This window comes from Chlorocebus sabaeus, unplaced genomic scaffold (genome assembly GCF_047675955.1).
Source record: "Chlorocebus sabaeus isolate Y175 unplaced genomic scaffold, mChlSab1.0.hap1 unalloc_scaffold_1541, whole genome shotgun sequence".
NCBI classification, from domain to species: Eukaryota; Metazoa; Chordata; class Mammalia; order Primates; family Cercopithecidae; genus Chlorocebus; species Chlorocebus sabaeus.
The window spans coordinates 1-14,880 of NW_027327348.1; the positions used below are offsets into that span (position 1 = coordinate 1).

Genomic DNA, 14,880 nt, shown 5'->3' on the forward strand with positions numbered 1-14,880 from the left:
GGCGGATAAATTATTGTCATCCTCATTTTCAGGTGAGGAGGCTGAGGCACAGAGAGGTTAAGTAACTTGCTCAAGGTCACACATCTGTGCCCTCCCCTGGGAAGTTGGGACTTGAGTATCTTCTTCACCACCTCTTCTCAAGGTGGTTGAAAAATTCAATGAGATAACACATTTAAAGGGCACAGAACACTTGATAACTCTTAGATGAATAACTTCCAAAATAGAAATCTGGTTTGGATGGCTTTCCCTAATGAAATGTGCTCTTCCCTGGTGCCTGAAGGTCCCCCACTGCTCCCTGTCCCGTGGGCAGTCACATTGTCCTCTCTTTGGATCACTTACCTGTCACTGTGTGTCTTGTCTCTGGGCTAGGTTTCAGCTATTCTGGTCTCCTGCCTTCTTTTCCATGAATCCCCCTTTCACACCCGAGACACACTTAACCTGCACGTTCCTGCAGCTTCCCTCATGGATTAGGAACCGTTCTAGAATCTGCCCGCAGCCACCCCTGCCTGTGCTCGCGAGCCCCACCCTGTCCTCCAGCACCTGCTCTGGCCACTGCGACTCACATCCTCCCAGATGGAGCTTGCTCTCCTGAGCACTGACATGAGCTGTCCCATGTCCCTGGAATGTTCCATTTCCCCTTCCCCCACTGGCTGACTCACTCACCCTCCCATCTTATCAGAGACGCCACTTTCTCCAGGAAGCACCCCCCATGCCAGTCAGGACCATTGCCCCTTCTCTGTACCCACGTGATCCTTGAGCAGCTTTGTCACGCGCTGCTCACATTGTACCGTGAAGGCCTGTCGACTGTACCACTAGACTGCGGGCCCCTCACGAGCAGGACTGTGTCTGTCTCATCTCCAAGCCCCAGCACTGGGACTGCGCCCTTAGTGCATGCACCCTGTGTATGTAGAGCCAGGGACCATCATGGTCCCTCAGGATGGATGGCCGAGCAGAAGACCCCCGGGGAGACAGCAGACGTCAGGAGAAATAGACCCCCTAGGTGATAGGAGACCCCTGGGGAGGCAGGAGACTTCAGGAGAAATAGGAGACCCCTGAGGTGACAGGAGACCCCTGAGGTGATGGTAGACCCCTGGGGAGGCAGGAGACCCCTGAGGTGATGGGAGACTCCTGGGGTGGCAGGAGACCCCTGAGGTGATGGGAGACCCCTGGGGAGGTGGGAGACTCCTGAGGTGACAGGAGACCCCTGGGGAGGCAGAAGACCCCTGGGGCAACAAGAGACCCCTGGGGAGGCAGGAGACCCCTGAGGAGGCAGGAGACCCCTGGGGAGACAGGAGACCCCTGAGGTGACAGGAGACCCCTGGGGTGACAGGAGACCCTTGAGGTGGCAGGAGATCCCTGGGGTGAGAAAAGACCCCTGGGGTGACAGGAGACCTCTGGGGAAGCAGGGTGGTGGCTGCCCTGAGCCTGGCCTGAACCTTGATCCTGAGGAGGGAAGATGGAGCCTCATTGAGACCCCGGGGCGCAAACAGTCACCCCCTGACTAAAGCCTCAGGTGAACATGGCCACTGTGGCGTGAAGAACATGAGAGAAATGTCTAAGTAGTCTCGGGTGTTGGCCCTGAGGGGATCCCGGAGGCCACCTATCTCAGCACCTTCCCCCCACTGCACTTGGAACTGTGACCAAGAGGGGGTGAGGGGCTTCCTCAAGGTCACCCATCAAGTCAGAGGCAGAGCTGGGGCAGGAACTGGAATGTTCTAGGGTATCTTCCAGGCCTTGGCCTGGGCCTCCTTGCCAGCCGGATAAGATGTGCTCTTCAGAGTACGAGAAGGGGCTCTGCAGCCTGAAGGTATGAGTCCCCCAGTCCCTCTAATGTTCTCCTCTCCCTCTGACAGGTGAACCTGGTGCTGGGGGACGGCCGGTCCCTGGGCCTCACGATCCGTGGGGGAGCCGAGTACGGCCTTGGCATTTACATCACTGGCGTGGACCCAGGCTCTGAAGCAGAAGGCAGCGGGCTCAAGGTGAGGGGAGGCCCCGAGGGAGGGAAAGCTCTGTGCATGGAGCTGTTGGCTGCTGATTTTAAATAGATCTCCAGCAGAGCAATCAGCACCCCACCTTGAGGACTGGTCCCAGCTGGGGAGCCCTCCCTGGCTGCTGTACCTCTAAATTCACAGCTCACAGCAGCAGCAGGGTGGCCGCCTAGGCGGTGTGGGCAGCAGGCCAGCCCGAACTTGTTGTGCTGCTGTTTTGCAAACACTGCTGATGGCCTGTGATGGCCCTGACTTCAGGGTTTGTTAGGACATGTGGAGAGGGAAGAGGAGAGAAAGTGATGGGCTGGGTTGGGGGTGCCCTGGGCAGCTTCAGGCCTGGCATTCAATCCAGACAACCAGCAGTTATCGAAATGATATTACTAACCACATTTTAAAGAGGGCTAACTGTGTGCCCAGTGTTTGTGATCCACTTTACACATGCCATCTAGTTGACTCCTCACCCTACCCTTAGGGGTAGGGTATTACTACCCACATTTTCCAGTTGGGGAAACTGAGACATACAGAGGTTAAACTGACCTGTCCAAGGCCACACAACTGGTGGGTTGCAGAGCAGACTTTGAACTTAGGCCGTCTGAATTTCAAAGCCCTCACTTAGCACCCTGCAGGGCAGCCTGGGAACCCGCTCAGAGAGACAAGACTCTGCTCAGAACGCTGGACCCAGGACACTAATCACCAAATTAAAGAGTACCATGTGTTCGGGCTAAATCCTGATGCCAGGGATGCCACAGCAGCGGCGATGTGGAGTGGTGACCATGGCACAGGTGGCCTTTGAGCCAGGCCATGGGGATTGTGAGAGAGAGGGATGGGTGAAGGGGAAGGATGGGAGTGGCTGGCCGAAGGACCACGCGTGTCTGACTGTTGGTGACTGACTAGATGGATACCTAGTCTGTGTGCAAAGCCAGGGGAACGAAGCACATGATGAGGTTGTGTCTTTGTAACAAAGGGCCTTCCTTGCGTGCCCTGGTATCAGGAGATTTCATTTTCCACACAGACAAGAAGAAAAGGTCATATGTGGCCACCAAGTCATGTCATGGCAGACAGGCTAGACTACAGAGACGATATGTCCGTCAGGTTCTCTTAGGAAACAGGCATTGTGGGAAGAGCTCTGGGTTTGCAGTAGGGAAGACTGGGTTCAAGTCCCAGTTTTGCTGCTTTTGCTTACGTAGCTGTGTGACCCTGGAGAGTCCCTCCACCTGTCTGGGCTTCCCTTTCCTGTATAATACTAAGTAAGCCCTCACCAGACACTGAACCTACTGGCATCTTGATCTGTGACTTCCCAGCCTCCAAAACTGCGAGACATAAATTTCTGTTGTTTATAAACTGCCCAGTCTATGGTACTTTGTTATAGCAGCCCAAAGGGACAGACAGACATCATCATCATCATCATCATTGTGGACATAATCATTAACATCTACCTTGTCTCCCCTTTCCCAGTTACTCTTCCAAGTGCTTTACATCATTAACTTGTTTAACCTTGCTTCCCTTTACTACATAATAATAATAGGTAATATTCCTTTCTCAGGGTTATTGCAAGCTCAAATGAGGAATGCTTATTAATTATTATAGTAAACATTGCCATAGATTGTGTTCCTCCAAAATTCATGCATTGAAATCCTTACCCACAAGCTGATAGTATTAGGAGGTGGGGCCTTTGGGAGGTGATTAGATCATGAGGGCGGAGCCCCATGAATGGGATTAGTGCCCTTATAAAAGAGGCTCCAAGAGCTGCTTCGCCCCTTCCGCCATGTAAGGATACAGCAAGAAGGCAGTCTGTGAACCAGGAAGTGGGCCCTCACCAGACACTAAACCTGCTGGCGTCTTGATCTTGGACTCCAACCTCCAAAACTGTGAGATGTAAATTCCTGTTGCTTGTAAGCCACCCGGTCTATGGTACTTTGTTATAGCAGCCCGGATTGACTCAGACAAACATCATTATCATCACTGTTATAGACATGGTAATTTACATGGAGTATGTGTCTTCTTTCCCAGGTGCTCTTCCAAGTGCCTTACGTCGTTAACTTGTTTAACCTCATGATACTCCCGTGAAAGTAGGTTCTGTTGTGAGCACCATTTTATTTTTTATTTTTGCGGGTACATAGTAGGTGTGTACATTTGTGGGGTACATAAGATGTTTAGACACAGGCGTGAGTGTGTAATAATCACATCGTGGAGAATGGGGTATCCATCCCCTCAAACATTTACCCTTTGGTGAGCACCATTTTACAGGCTCAGTAGGTGAGACTCGGAGAGTTGCACAGCCTATGAGAGGGAAAGCCAGGATTCCCATCCAGGAATGAGGAGTCTGATTCTAGACCTGTGCCAGCCAGATAGGTAGGAGATGTTCCACAGTGTCGGCCGGGTCTAGTTGATTGTGAGACGTGTTGGATCTAGGTGCTTGCTTTGCTTTTAGCAGGTAGGAGTGATGCTTTGTTGGGACTCCAGGGGGAAATAATCTGATAATATTCTGTATGGAATTTTTGTTTAATAAATTTATGTTGGAATAATTTTAGACGTAGTGAAAAGTTGCCGAGAGTTCCTGTTTATCCTTCACCCAGCTTCCTCTAATGTTTACATCATGTATAGCCGTGGTATATTTGTCAAGACCGGGAAACTAACATCCGTATAATATTGTTAAACAAACTACAGGTGTTATTCACAGTTTCTCCACTCATGTCTTTTTTCTGTTCCAGGATCCAGTCTAATCCAGCATACCACGCTGCTTTTAGTCTTTATGAAGTTTAACTGCCATTTATTTTCCCCAAACACTTACAGATTAGAGGCAGTTTCTAAACACAGAGTAAAGCTTTTGAAGAAGTGGAGGAGACTGGGGAGAAGGAAAATGGGGCCAGAGGAAAAGAGATGAAGCGGGATGAGTGATTCCCCAGAACGCCTGCTGCATGGGGCTTCAGACCCAGCTACAGGCAGGATGCAGACTTGGCTCTGAGCTTCCTGGCAGCCAACACAGAGAGTGAAGCAGGTCACCTAGTTATTCTTCCTTCTGAGGCCTCAGAACAGTTTTCCTCTGGTCCGTCTTTGAGAGGATGTTGTGTGGTGCCATAGTGTCCTTGGTGACATAAATGTATGAACAGTTTACATTACCTTGTTAGCGGTGAGTACCCTCTGATTAAAACCACGTTAAGAGAAAGGGAGAGAGGGAGCATTCCAGAGAGACGACATGTTAGGTCTTGGCCTGAGAGCACTGAGCATCTTGCCCTCTCTCTCTGATTCCTGGTGGGTGGCGTCTTTTATTATCATGTTACCCTTTCATTGAGGAGTTGCTGTGTCACATACTGCGCTGAAAACTTCTTATTCATTATCACATAATTTTTGCAATGATATATTTTAAAAAAGAATGTTCTTCTTGCCAATTTATAAATAATAGATTTAGGAGCAATGTTAAGCAACTTGTCCAAGGCCACCCAGCTAAGTGCTAGAGCTGAGATTTTAACTCACGCCAGCAAACTCCAAGTCCACGTTCTTAACTACTGTGGTATAGTGCCTCTCAGTCCTCGGTTTACAGCTGAAGAAACCAAGACTTATAGACTTAAACTGAGTTGCCCAAGATCAAATTCTTTCTGTTATCAGAGCTGTTATTTAAACCAAGACCTGACAGAGCCTGGGGTTGCCTTGTGCAGGGAAGGACAGAAGCCCTGGGGCCTCCACTGACCAGCTGTGTGAAGGTGGGCGTGTCCTTCCCCTCCCTGGGCCTCCATCTCCCTGCTTGGACACTTGGGCGAGGTGATCTCTGAGGACTTCCCTGGATCTGTACATTTGCCTGGCCTGAAAAGTTGCAGAGAGTTCTTTTTACATAGAGCAAACATTTTGAATGAATAGAGGATATTGGGGAGAAGGAAAATGGGGGACAGGGAAAGAGATGAAGCCTCGATGAGTGATATTCCAGAACACCCTGCTCTGTGGGGCTGCAGACCCAGCTACAGGCAGGACACAGACTTGGCTCTGAGCTTCCTAGCAGCCAGCACAAAGAGGGTGCCCAGACACCAGGAATGTACTCCTCTCTGTTTCACCTATAGTTTTCATGTTCACAAAGAGATGCCAAAACCAGTAACCAGCTGATAGATCCCTCTTTTGTGTGGAAGGATGTGGGCATTCCGTATAGGCTAGTGTCTGTGGTTGTCTCTTGCTTTTCTTCTTCCTGTTTTGTCTGTGAGTATATATCCTTGTGAGTCCTATAAACTAACACTGTAGTTTGCAGCTTCTGAGCTGAGCAAGACGGACACAGTCTCTGACCTCCTCAGCTTATATTCTAGTAAGAAAAATAAAAACAAATTACAGAACTGTATATTTAGTTACAATTGTGATAATACCAAGATGGCAAAGCACGTGGAACCAATTGAGTGTATGCCCAGGAAGACCAACCCTGGTCTTTGGATATCTGGGAAGGCTTCCTGGAGGAGGAAGCATTTCAGTTGAAATTTAAAAGAGAACAAAACTAATTATGTGAAAGAGGAAGTGAGAATTCCAGGCAGAAAGAACAGCAAATGCCAAGTCCCCAAAGTGGAAAGAAGTGTTCCAGTGTGCAGACGAAGGCCCGTGTGGCTGAACGTGGAAAGCCAAGTGGGGAGAAGATGTCTGGCGATGCTGCTGAGGAAATAGCCCGATCGCACAGGAGATGTAATTCACCCAAGACTGTGCAGCTGTGAAAAGGCGATGATCAAGATCTGCAGTTATTAATGTGGAAGGATGTCTGTGGGCTGTTATTAAATGGGAAACACGGGCTGCAAAACCACATAGCTAACAGGATTTCATCTGTATTCTATATGAATGCAAAAATATGCATAGAAAAACATCTATGCCGGACACACACCACAGTGTCAACAGTGGTTATCTCAGGTGGTAAGATAAGGGATGATTTCCACTTTTTTCTTTATGTCCTTAGGCGACGTCTGAATGGAGCAAGTATTCCTTTATAATCTTAGAAACAGCAACAATAAAGCGATTTCCATTCGGAAACAAGGCAAAGAAAAAATATTCCGTAGAAGTTTCCACTCACTTTCGTTTGCTTCTCAGTTGCAGGCAATCAAAGGCTTTATTTGCTCATAAAATGCCTGCCTTCAGTAAAGTCCTTTCTACCTTCAATCCCCTCCGCAGTAAAGCATTTCATGTTCCTGCCGTTCATTGTACTTTCCCCTCCAAGGCCCCTTGGATATGCTAACACCTGCCTACACTCACTTGGGCATCCAGGACTGATTAATTCTGTTTATTGCCAATGCACTTTCAGTGGAATTAGGCATATTGAAATGGAAGAAAGGGGCTTGGCTACGTGGGCAGTGGAGCCAAGAAAAGGGCTTTATTTGTAAATAGGGCTCCTTGCTGCTGTGCAGAGCTTCCCTTGAGAGAAAATGTGCCTTTCGCTTTGCTTCCAGCTGCTCAGCCCACTTAGCTCCTGAGGGCCTGGTTTGAGTCTGGGGTTGGGGGGTGTCAGGATGGTACTGCCCTAAGTGGAGAAACACTTGGGGGGTCAGGCAGGTTCCCAGCATTTGCCCTGGGGAGGCCCCACGGAACTTGGCACCTTCCCACCCCCCCAGTGGGGGCTAACACCCCTTTGAGAGTTTATCCAAAGGGATCTCTCTTATTCCTTTGCACCTGCCCCCCAGCTTCAAACCCCACCAAAGAATGGACCACAAAACCTCCTTTGTTCCTTTAAGGACAACTGAGATTGACTGGCATTTGAAGTTAATCATAATGATAGCAGTTGCCATTTATTAACCAGTTATTATGAATCAGGCACTGTACTCAACACGTTAAATACACTTTTATTGCATCCTCCCGGTAGCCCTGTGGTGGACGTTAATAACATCATTTAATACATGAACAACTGAGGCTCAGAGAGGTGCAGTAGCTTCCTGGGGATTACACAGGGATCTAGTACCTGGCCTTTTAAGGCCCTCCAAAGGTCATACGCTTTGCTCTGCCACCTTCCTAGTATCCTAACTTAATCAAATATCAAAAGGCTGCAAGGAGAGGAAATAAAGGACATTGAGTCTTCTTAGAAAACACCAAGCTTCCCAAGCCCAGTGTGGTTCCCGGATCTTGCCTGGCCCACGGCCTCCACACCTGAGTTTCCCTAGGGGTGGGAGCACATTTCATTTCTGCTCATGGGGGCCAGCTGCCATCCTGGCTGAGGCTCCTTGGAACAGGATCTCTGTTCCCATGAATGTCCCATTCTTGGGGTCACTGCTATGCAGACCCATTGAGTGTCTGGTGCAGAAACAATGTTTCAGTGACTGTGGGGATGACCTGCTGCCCTACAGGTCTACCACGGGTGCTGGGCTTTGCCGGGAGCCTGACCATGTCGACTTCATTGGTGAAGCCAACAGAGCTGGGACTGCTTCCTCCATGTACTGGCTTCTGCCAGGGTCTATTCTCCCCACCCACCCTCTCTGTACTGAGTCTCTGGACAGCACCCCCGTGCTAAGTGCGCATCAAGCAGCAGGTGATCTCTATGTGTCATCTCTCTCTACCCAGCTCTAGGAGGTAGGAACTCTTTATTTACGTGAAATCTCACTCTGTTGCCCAGGCTGGAGTGCAGTGGTGTGGTCTTGGTTCACTGCAACCTCCGCCTCCCAGGTTCAAGCAATTCTCCTGCCTCAGCCTCCTGAGTAGCTGGGATCACAGGTGCCTGCTACCACGCCCAACTAATCTTTTTTTTTTTTTTTTTTTTTTTTTGTATTTTTAGTAGAAACAGGATTTCACCATGTTGGCCAGGCTGGTCTCAAACTCGAGACCTCAAGTGATCCGCCCGCCTCGGCCTCCCAAAGTGCTGGGATTACAGTTGTGAGCCACCATGCCTGGCTGAAACTCTTAACCCATCTATAAATTGGGAGCACTTGTTTAATGAATGTCTCTTCTCCCAGATCATGGCTACATGAGGTAAAGAATGAATGTTGTTTACACATCCTATCCCCTGCCCAAGACAGCACCTGGCACACAGTAGGTATCTGGGAAATTATTCTCATCTTGAAGAAGTGACTGTGGAGAAGGCAGGCCCTGAGCCAGGTGTCTCTGACTCCAAAGCTCCTATCTTGAGCACTACCTCCTTTGCATCCTGGCCTGAACACAGAACAGAGCAGGCATATTTGTTTGAGAAGAGTGAGTGGTTTTCCCAGTCGTCTGGGTTGTGAGTGGTTGTCTCTCAGAGATGCTTGCCTTTAGGCTAAAGGAAGCTGAGTAGCAGCCTGGCCCACAGTGAGGTTTGCTCATCACAGGTACTCTCTGGACATTAGGTGCCATCTTCAGCTCTTCCCTGATGGAGGGCAGATGGCAGGAATCAGTCTACACTCACAGATCTCAGCTGCCAACCCTCCATTTTACACATGGGGATGCTGAGGGCCAGAAGGAAGGAAAGGACTGGCTGACAGAAGAGCCCAGAGCTCTGGGCCCCCAGCATAGAGCCCCGTTGCCGTGAGGCGGTTTGGCTTTGTCTGCTCATTCCGTCCTGATGCTTCTGCTGGGAGGCGAGAGCAAGCCCGACAGACTTCCCACGACTGCTTCCTGTTTGTCCATGGAGGAAGGGGTATGGTGACTGTGTTTGTTTTGCATTGCTATAAAGGAAGACCTGAGGCTGGGTAACTTATAAAGAAAAGAGGTTTATCTTGGCTCACAGTTCTGCAGGCTGTACAAAGAGCATGGTGCTGGCATCTGCTTCTGGTGAGGCCTCAGGAAGCTTTTACTCATGGCAGATGGTGAAACGGGAGCAGGTGTGTCACAAGGTGAGCAAGGGAGTAAGAGAGGTCCCAGGCTTTTTTAAACAACCAGCTCTCACATGAACTAATAGAGCGAGAACTCACTCATTACCTCTAGGAGCGCACCAAGCCCTTCATTAAGGGTCCACCCCTGTGACCCAAACATCTGCCAGTAGGCCCCACCTCCAACATTGGGGGTCACATTTCAACATGAGATTCGGAGGGGACTAACATCCAAACTACATCAGTTACTGTATAATATTTGTTTAATAAGGATCCTTTAAATGTATTTCATTCTGTGATTATGCCTGATTTTATGGCAGTCCTAATGAAGGTGACAAAAATAATGTCTTAATATTTATGTAATTCCTGACAGTTAAAAGAAATCTCATGTAATAAAGGCACCTTACAAGCAACTCTCTGCCTTTCAATTCCACAGCTTGGATGAATGGACCAATTTCTTGAAAGACACAAACTACTAACGCTCCAGAAAGAAAAATAGATAACCTATAGATATCCTATATACTATATGTCCAAAAAATGGAGTTTATAGTTAAAATCATCCCCCCACCAAAAAAACTCAAGCCCAGACACTTTCATGAATGACTTCCCAACTCATTTTATGAAGCCAGCATTATATAATACTAAGGCTAGATACATTATAAGAAAAGGAAACCCAGACCACTATCTTTCATGAACACAAATGGAAATATCCTCCACAAAACATTAGCAAATCAAATCCAGCAATCTCTATAAGGGATAATTTATCACAACCAAGAGTGTTTTATACAAGGAATGCAAGGCTATTTCAACATTTGAAAATCAATATAATTAACAGATTTAAAGAGAAAAGCCACATGATCAGAAAAATACTTTTAAAAAAATGCAACATCCCTTCATGATACTCTCTAAACAAACTAGGAATCAAATCTGATGAAGAGTATCCACAGAAAACCCACAGCTAACATATTTCATGGTGAAAAATTAATGCTTTCCTTTAAGATAGAAATAAGGCAAAATTTTTCTCTCAACTGTTCTACTCAGTATCATACTAGACATTGTAGTCAGTGCAATAAGTCAATAAAAAGAAAAGGCATACAGATCCAAAAAGAAGAAATAAAACTCTGACCATCTGCATAGAAAATTTCAAAGACTCTGCAATAAACCTCCCAGAACTAATAAATGAGTTTAGCAAAGTCAAAATATACGAAAGTCAACATACAAAAATCAATTCTACCTCTGGCAATGAACAACTGAAATCCAAAGTTAATAAAAACAATACCATTTATAATAGTGCTGAAAGTACTTAGGTATACATAGCTAACAAAATATGTGTAGTTTCTGCATGCTGACAATTACAGAACAGAAAAAAAAACTAAATAAATGGAGAGATCTGTGTTCATTGATTGGAAGACTGAATAGTATGAAGATGTTAAATCTTCTAATTTGATCTAGATTCAACACAATTCCAATTCCAATCCCAGGAAGCTTTTTTTTTTTTTTTTTTTTTTTAAAGATATTTACAAGCTGATTGTAATTTTTTTTATGGAAATACGGAGAAACCAGAGGAGCCAAAACAATTCTGAAATAAGAACAAATTGGAGGACTCTGTACCTGACTTCCAGACTTACTGTAAAGCTACAGTAAAGAAGATAGGGCAGTGTCAATGAAAGACTGGGTACATAGATCAGTGGAACAGAATAGAGTCCAGAAATAAACCCACACAAATACACCCAAGTGCAAAGGCAATTCACTGGAGAAAGGGTGGTCCTTTCAGCAGATGGTGCTAGAACAATTGGCTGTCTATGTGCAGACAAATGAACCTCAATCTCACACTTTATTTGAAAACTCAAAATAAATCATAGACTAAAATGTGAGATGCAAGACTTTAATACTGTTAGAGGAATATATAATATAAAATCTATGTGACCTTCGGTTAGACAAAACATGGCCAATAAAAGAAAAGATTGAAAAAATAGACTTTATTAAAATGAAAAATTCTTGCTCTGCAAAAGATACTTTTTTTTTTTTTTTTTTTTTTGAGACAGGGTCTCACTCCCGTTGCCCAGGCTGGAGTGCCCTGGTTAGATCTTGGCTCACTGCAGCCTCTACTTCCAAAGCTCAGGTGATCCACTTCAGCCTCTCAAGTAGCCGGGACTATAGGCATGCACCATCATGCCTGAAAAGATACTTTGAAGAGAATACAAAGACAAGCCACAGAATGAAAATATTTTCCCGCCAGGCATCGTGGCTCATGCCCGTAATCCCAGCACTTTTGGAGGCAGATTGCTTGAGCCCAGGAGTTCAAGACTAGCCTGGGCAACATGACAAAACTCTTTCTGTACAAAAAATACAAAACAATTAGCCACATACGGTGGTGCATGCCTGTAGTCCCAGGTACTAGGAAGGGTGAGGTGAGAGAATACCTTGAGCCCAGGAGGTCAAGGCTCCAGTGAGCTATGATCATGCCACTACATTCCAGCTGGGGCAACAGAGCACGACGCTGTCTCAAAAAGAAAAAAAAAAAAAAGAAAAAATATTTTCCAATCACATTTCTAACAAAGAACTTGAAAAGATGCTCCTCAACTTGTGATGGTGTTATGTCTCAATAAACCTATAGTAAGTTGAAAATATTGTAAATCAAAAATGCATTTAATACACCTAATCTATCAGACAACACCTCTGAGCCTAGCCTGCCTTAAATCAGAACACTTACATTAGTCTAGAGTTGGGAAAAATCATCTAACACAAAGCCTATTTCATAATGAAGTATTGAATGTCCCATATAATTTATTGAATACTATATTAAAAGTGAAAAACAGAATGGTCGTATGGGTACTTGAAGTATGGTTTCTATTGAATGCATGACGTTGAAAAATCGTAAGTTGACCTGTCATGAGTCAGAGACTGTCTGTATTGAGAATGTGTAAAAAGCTCTAAAACAAAAATCTCCAAATGGGCAAAAGATCCAGGAAACTTTTGTGTTGGGATTGCAGTGGTGGACGCATAACTCTGCATTTGTCAGATTCATTGAGCTGTATATCACAGTGTGACTGTATATAAATTTGTAAAACTCAACCAGGATGTGTATGGGAGGGCGCACGTGTGGGGCAGGGGGAGGAAGGTAGAATGCAGACTGAGATGAATGAAGACAGCAGAACTGTTACAAATGATTTCCATAACCACACTGCAAGGGGATGGAGAAGAAAGGAACTGACCTAAGTAGCTGGGAAACATTGGTTCAACTGATCTTCCAAGACAGAAACCAAGAAGAGTCATATACAAACACTGTACTTAAGTTGGGAATTTATCCCCCCTCAAAAGTATATGGGTTAGGGGCCAGGTGTGGTGGCTTACGTCTGTAATCCCAGCACTTTGGGAGGCTGAGGTGGGTGAATCACTTGAGGTTGGGAGTTTAAGACCAGCCTGATCCACATGAGGAGACCCTGTCTCTACTAAAAATACAAAAAAAAATTAGCTGGGTGTGGTGGCATACATCTGTAGTGTCAGCTACTCGGAGGCTCAGGCAGGAGAATCGCTTGAACGTGGGAGGTGGAGGTTGCAGTGAGCTGAGATCGCGTCACTGCACTCTAGCCTGGGTGACAGAGCAAGACTCTGTCTCAAAAAAAAAAAAAAAAAAGTATATGGATTAGGAGTTCTGAAATGACTTTGTTTCACCTAGAATTGAGAAAGTATGTAACTATGTTTTAGGTCATTTCTTACTCTGGGAAAAGTTACAAGTAAGGAAAGGGGAAAGATAGAATGAACCATTTGACACTGGGATTCGAATCAGCCCTATCAGTGTGGACTCATTTGCCAAAAGGAAAAAATACTGTGTTGTGTATATACACGGAGATGAACAGATACAGAAATAGATGCAGATACAGATATGTGTGCATGCATGAGTCACTATACGTATTTATTGTTCCTCTATCCATTGAGAAGGAACTGTAGACTGGGAGACCCTAATAAAAATGGGTACACCTAGCACCTGGATCTTGGTTTCTAAATACTGTTCTTCAAATAAAAGGAACCAGGCTCTTTGTAGGAGTGGTGGATTCCAGGTCTAGGGCAGGGAAAACAGACAAGGTGAACCTGGGATTTCTGGTGCCAGAAAGTAAAGACATGCTATAAAGTAAACAAACAAATAAGCATATCAAATGCGCACAGAAGCCAACCTGAAAGCACTCCCTATAGGCAAAGGAGAATAAAATAAGCATCCATGAGGCCATACTAATGTCATTACGTAATTAACTGAATAAATAGATAAATGAGGGAGAAGAGACAATTCTTCCTTAAGGAAGAATGGAAATTTTCCTTTCTCATTAATAAACGTAAAAGGAACATGGGAATAGAAAATCACCCTTAGAACATTAGGTTTTGGTAATCATTTCTGTGGGCAAGAGTCACAAGTAGATGCTAAAAAGTAGGCATGAGTTGTCCAGGCGTGGGGGCTCATGCCTGTAATCCCGGCAGTTTGGGAGGCTGAGGCAGGTGGATCACTTGAGATCAGGAGTTTGAAACCAGCCTGGCCAACATGGTGAACCCCTGTCTCTACTAAAAATACAAAACTTAGCCAGGCATGGTGGCAGGCGCCTGTAATCCCAGCTACTCGGGAGGTTGAGGCAGGAGGATCGCTTGAACCCGGGAGGCAGAGGTTGCAGTGAGCCAAGATGGTGCCACTGCACTCCAGCCTGGGCAACAAAGCCAGACTGCGTCTCAAAAGAAAGAAAGAAAGAAAGAAAGAGAGAGAGAGAGAGAGAGAGAGAGGGGGGAGGGAGGGAGGGAGGGAGGGAGGGAGAGAGAGAGAGAGAGAGAGAGAGAGAGAGAGAGAGAGAGAAGAGAGAAAGAAAGAAAGAAAGAAAGAAAGAAAGAAAGAAAGAAAGAAAGAAAGAAAGAAAGAAAAAGAAAGAAAGAAAGAAAGAAAGAAAGAAAGAAAGAAAGAAAGAAAGGTGGGCATGAGTTTAAGCAGAAAAGGATTTTCTGCGTGTAGTTGCAAAATATCTCTGTCACTGTACTTCATAATTATACAGGGAAAATAGTAAGTTTACAGTGGCGGATTCTGGCAGTCACCCTTAGCAGAGCGTAATACACATTTGTTTTAAATCTTTACTGTGTTTTCCAATTGCAAAAATAATACTTGCTAGTTGTATAAAAGAGAAACAATT

General features: G+C 45.9%; 1 long non-coding RNA gene across 1 annotated transcript; it reads left to right on the forward strand.

Annotated features, from left to right (window-relative positions):
- Window positions 1-1,857: 1,857 nt before the first annotated feature.
- Window positions 1,858-10,128, forward strand: LOC140711110 (uncharacterized). Its single transcript, XR_012092249.1, has 2 exons — window positions 1,858-1,979; window positions 8,707-10,128. It is a non-coding gene; the product is annotated as an uncharacterized lncRNA (long non-coding RNA).
- Window positions 10,129-14,880: the final 4,752 nt, after the last annotated feature.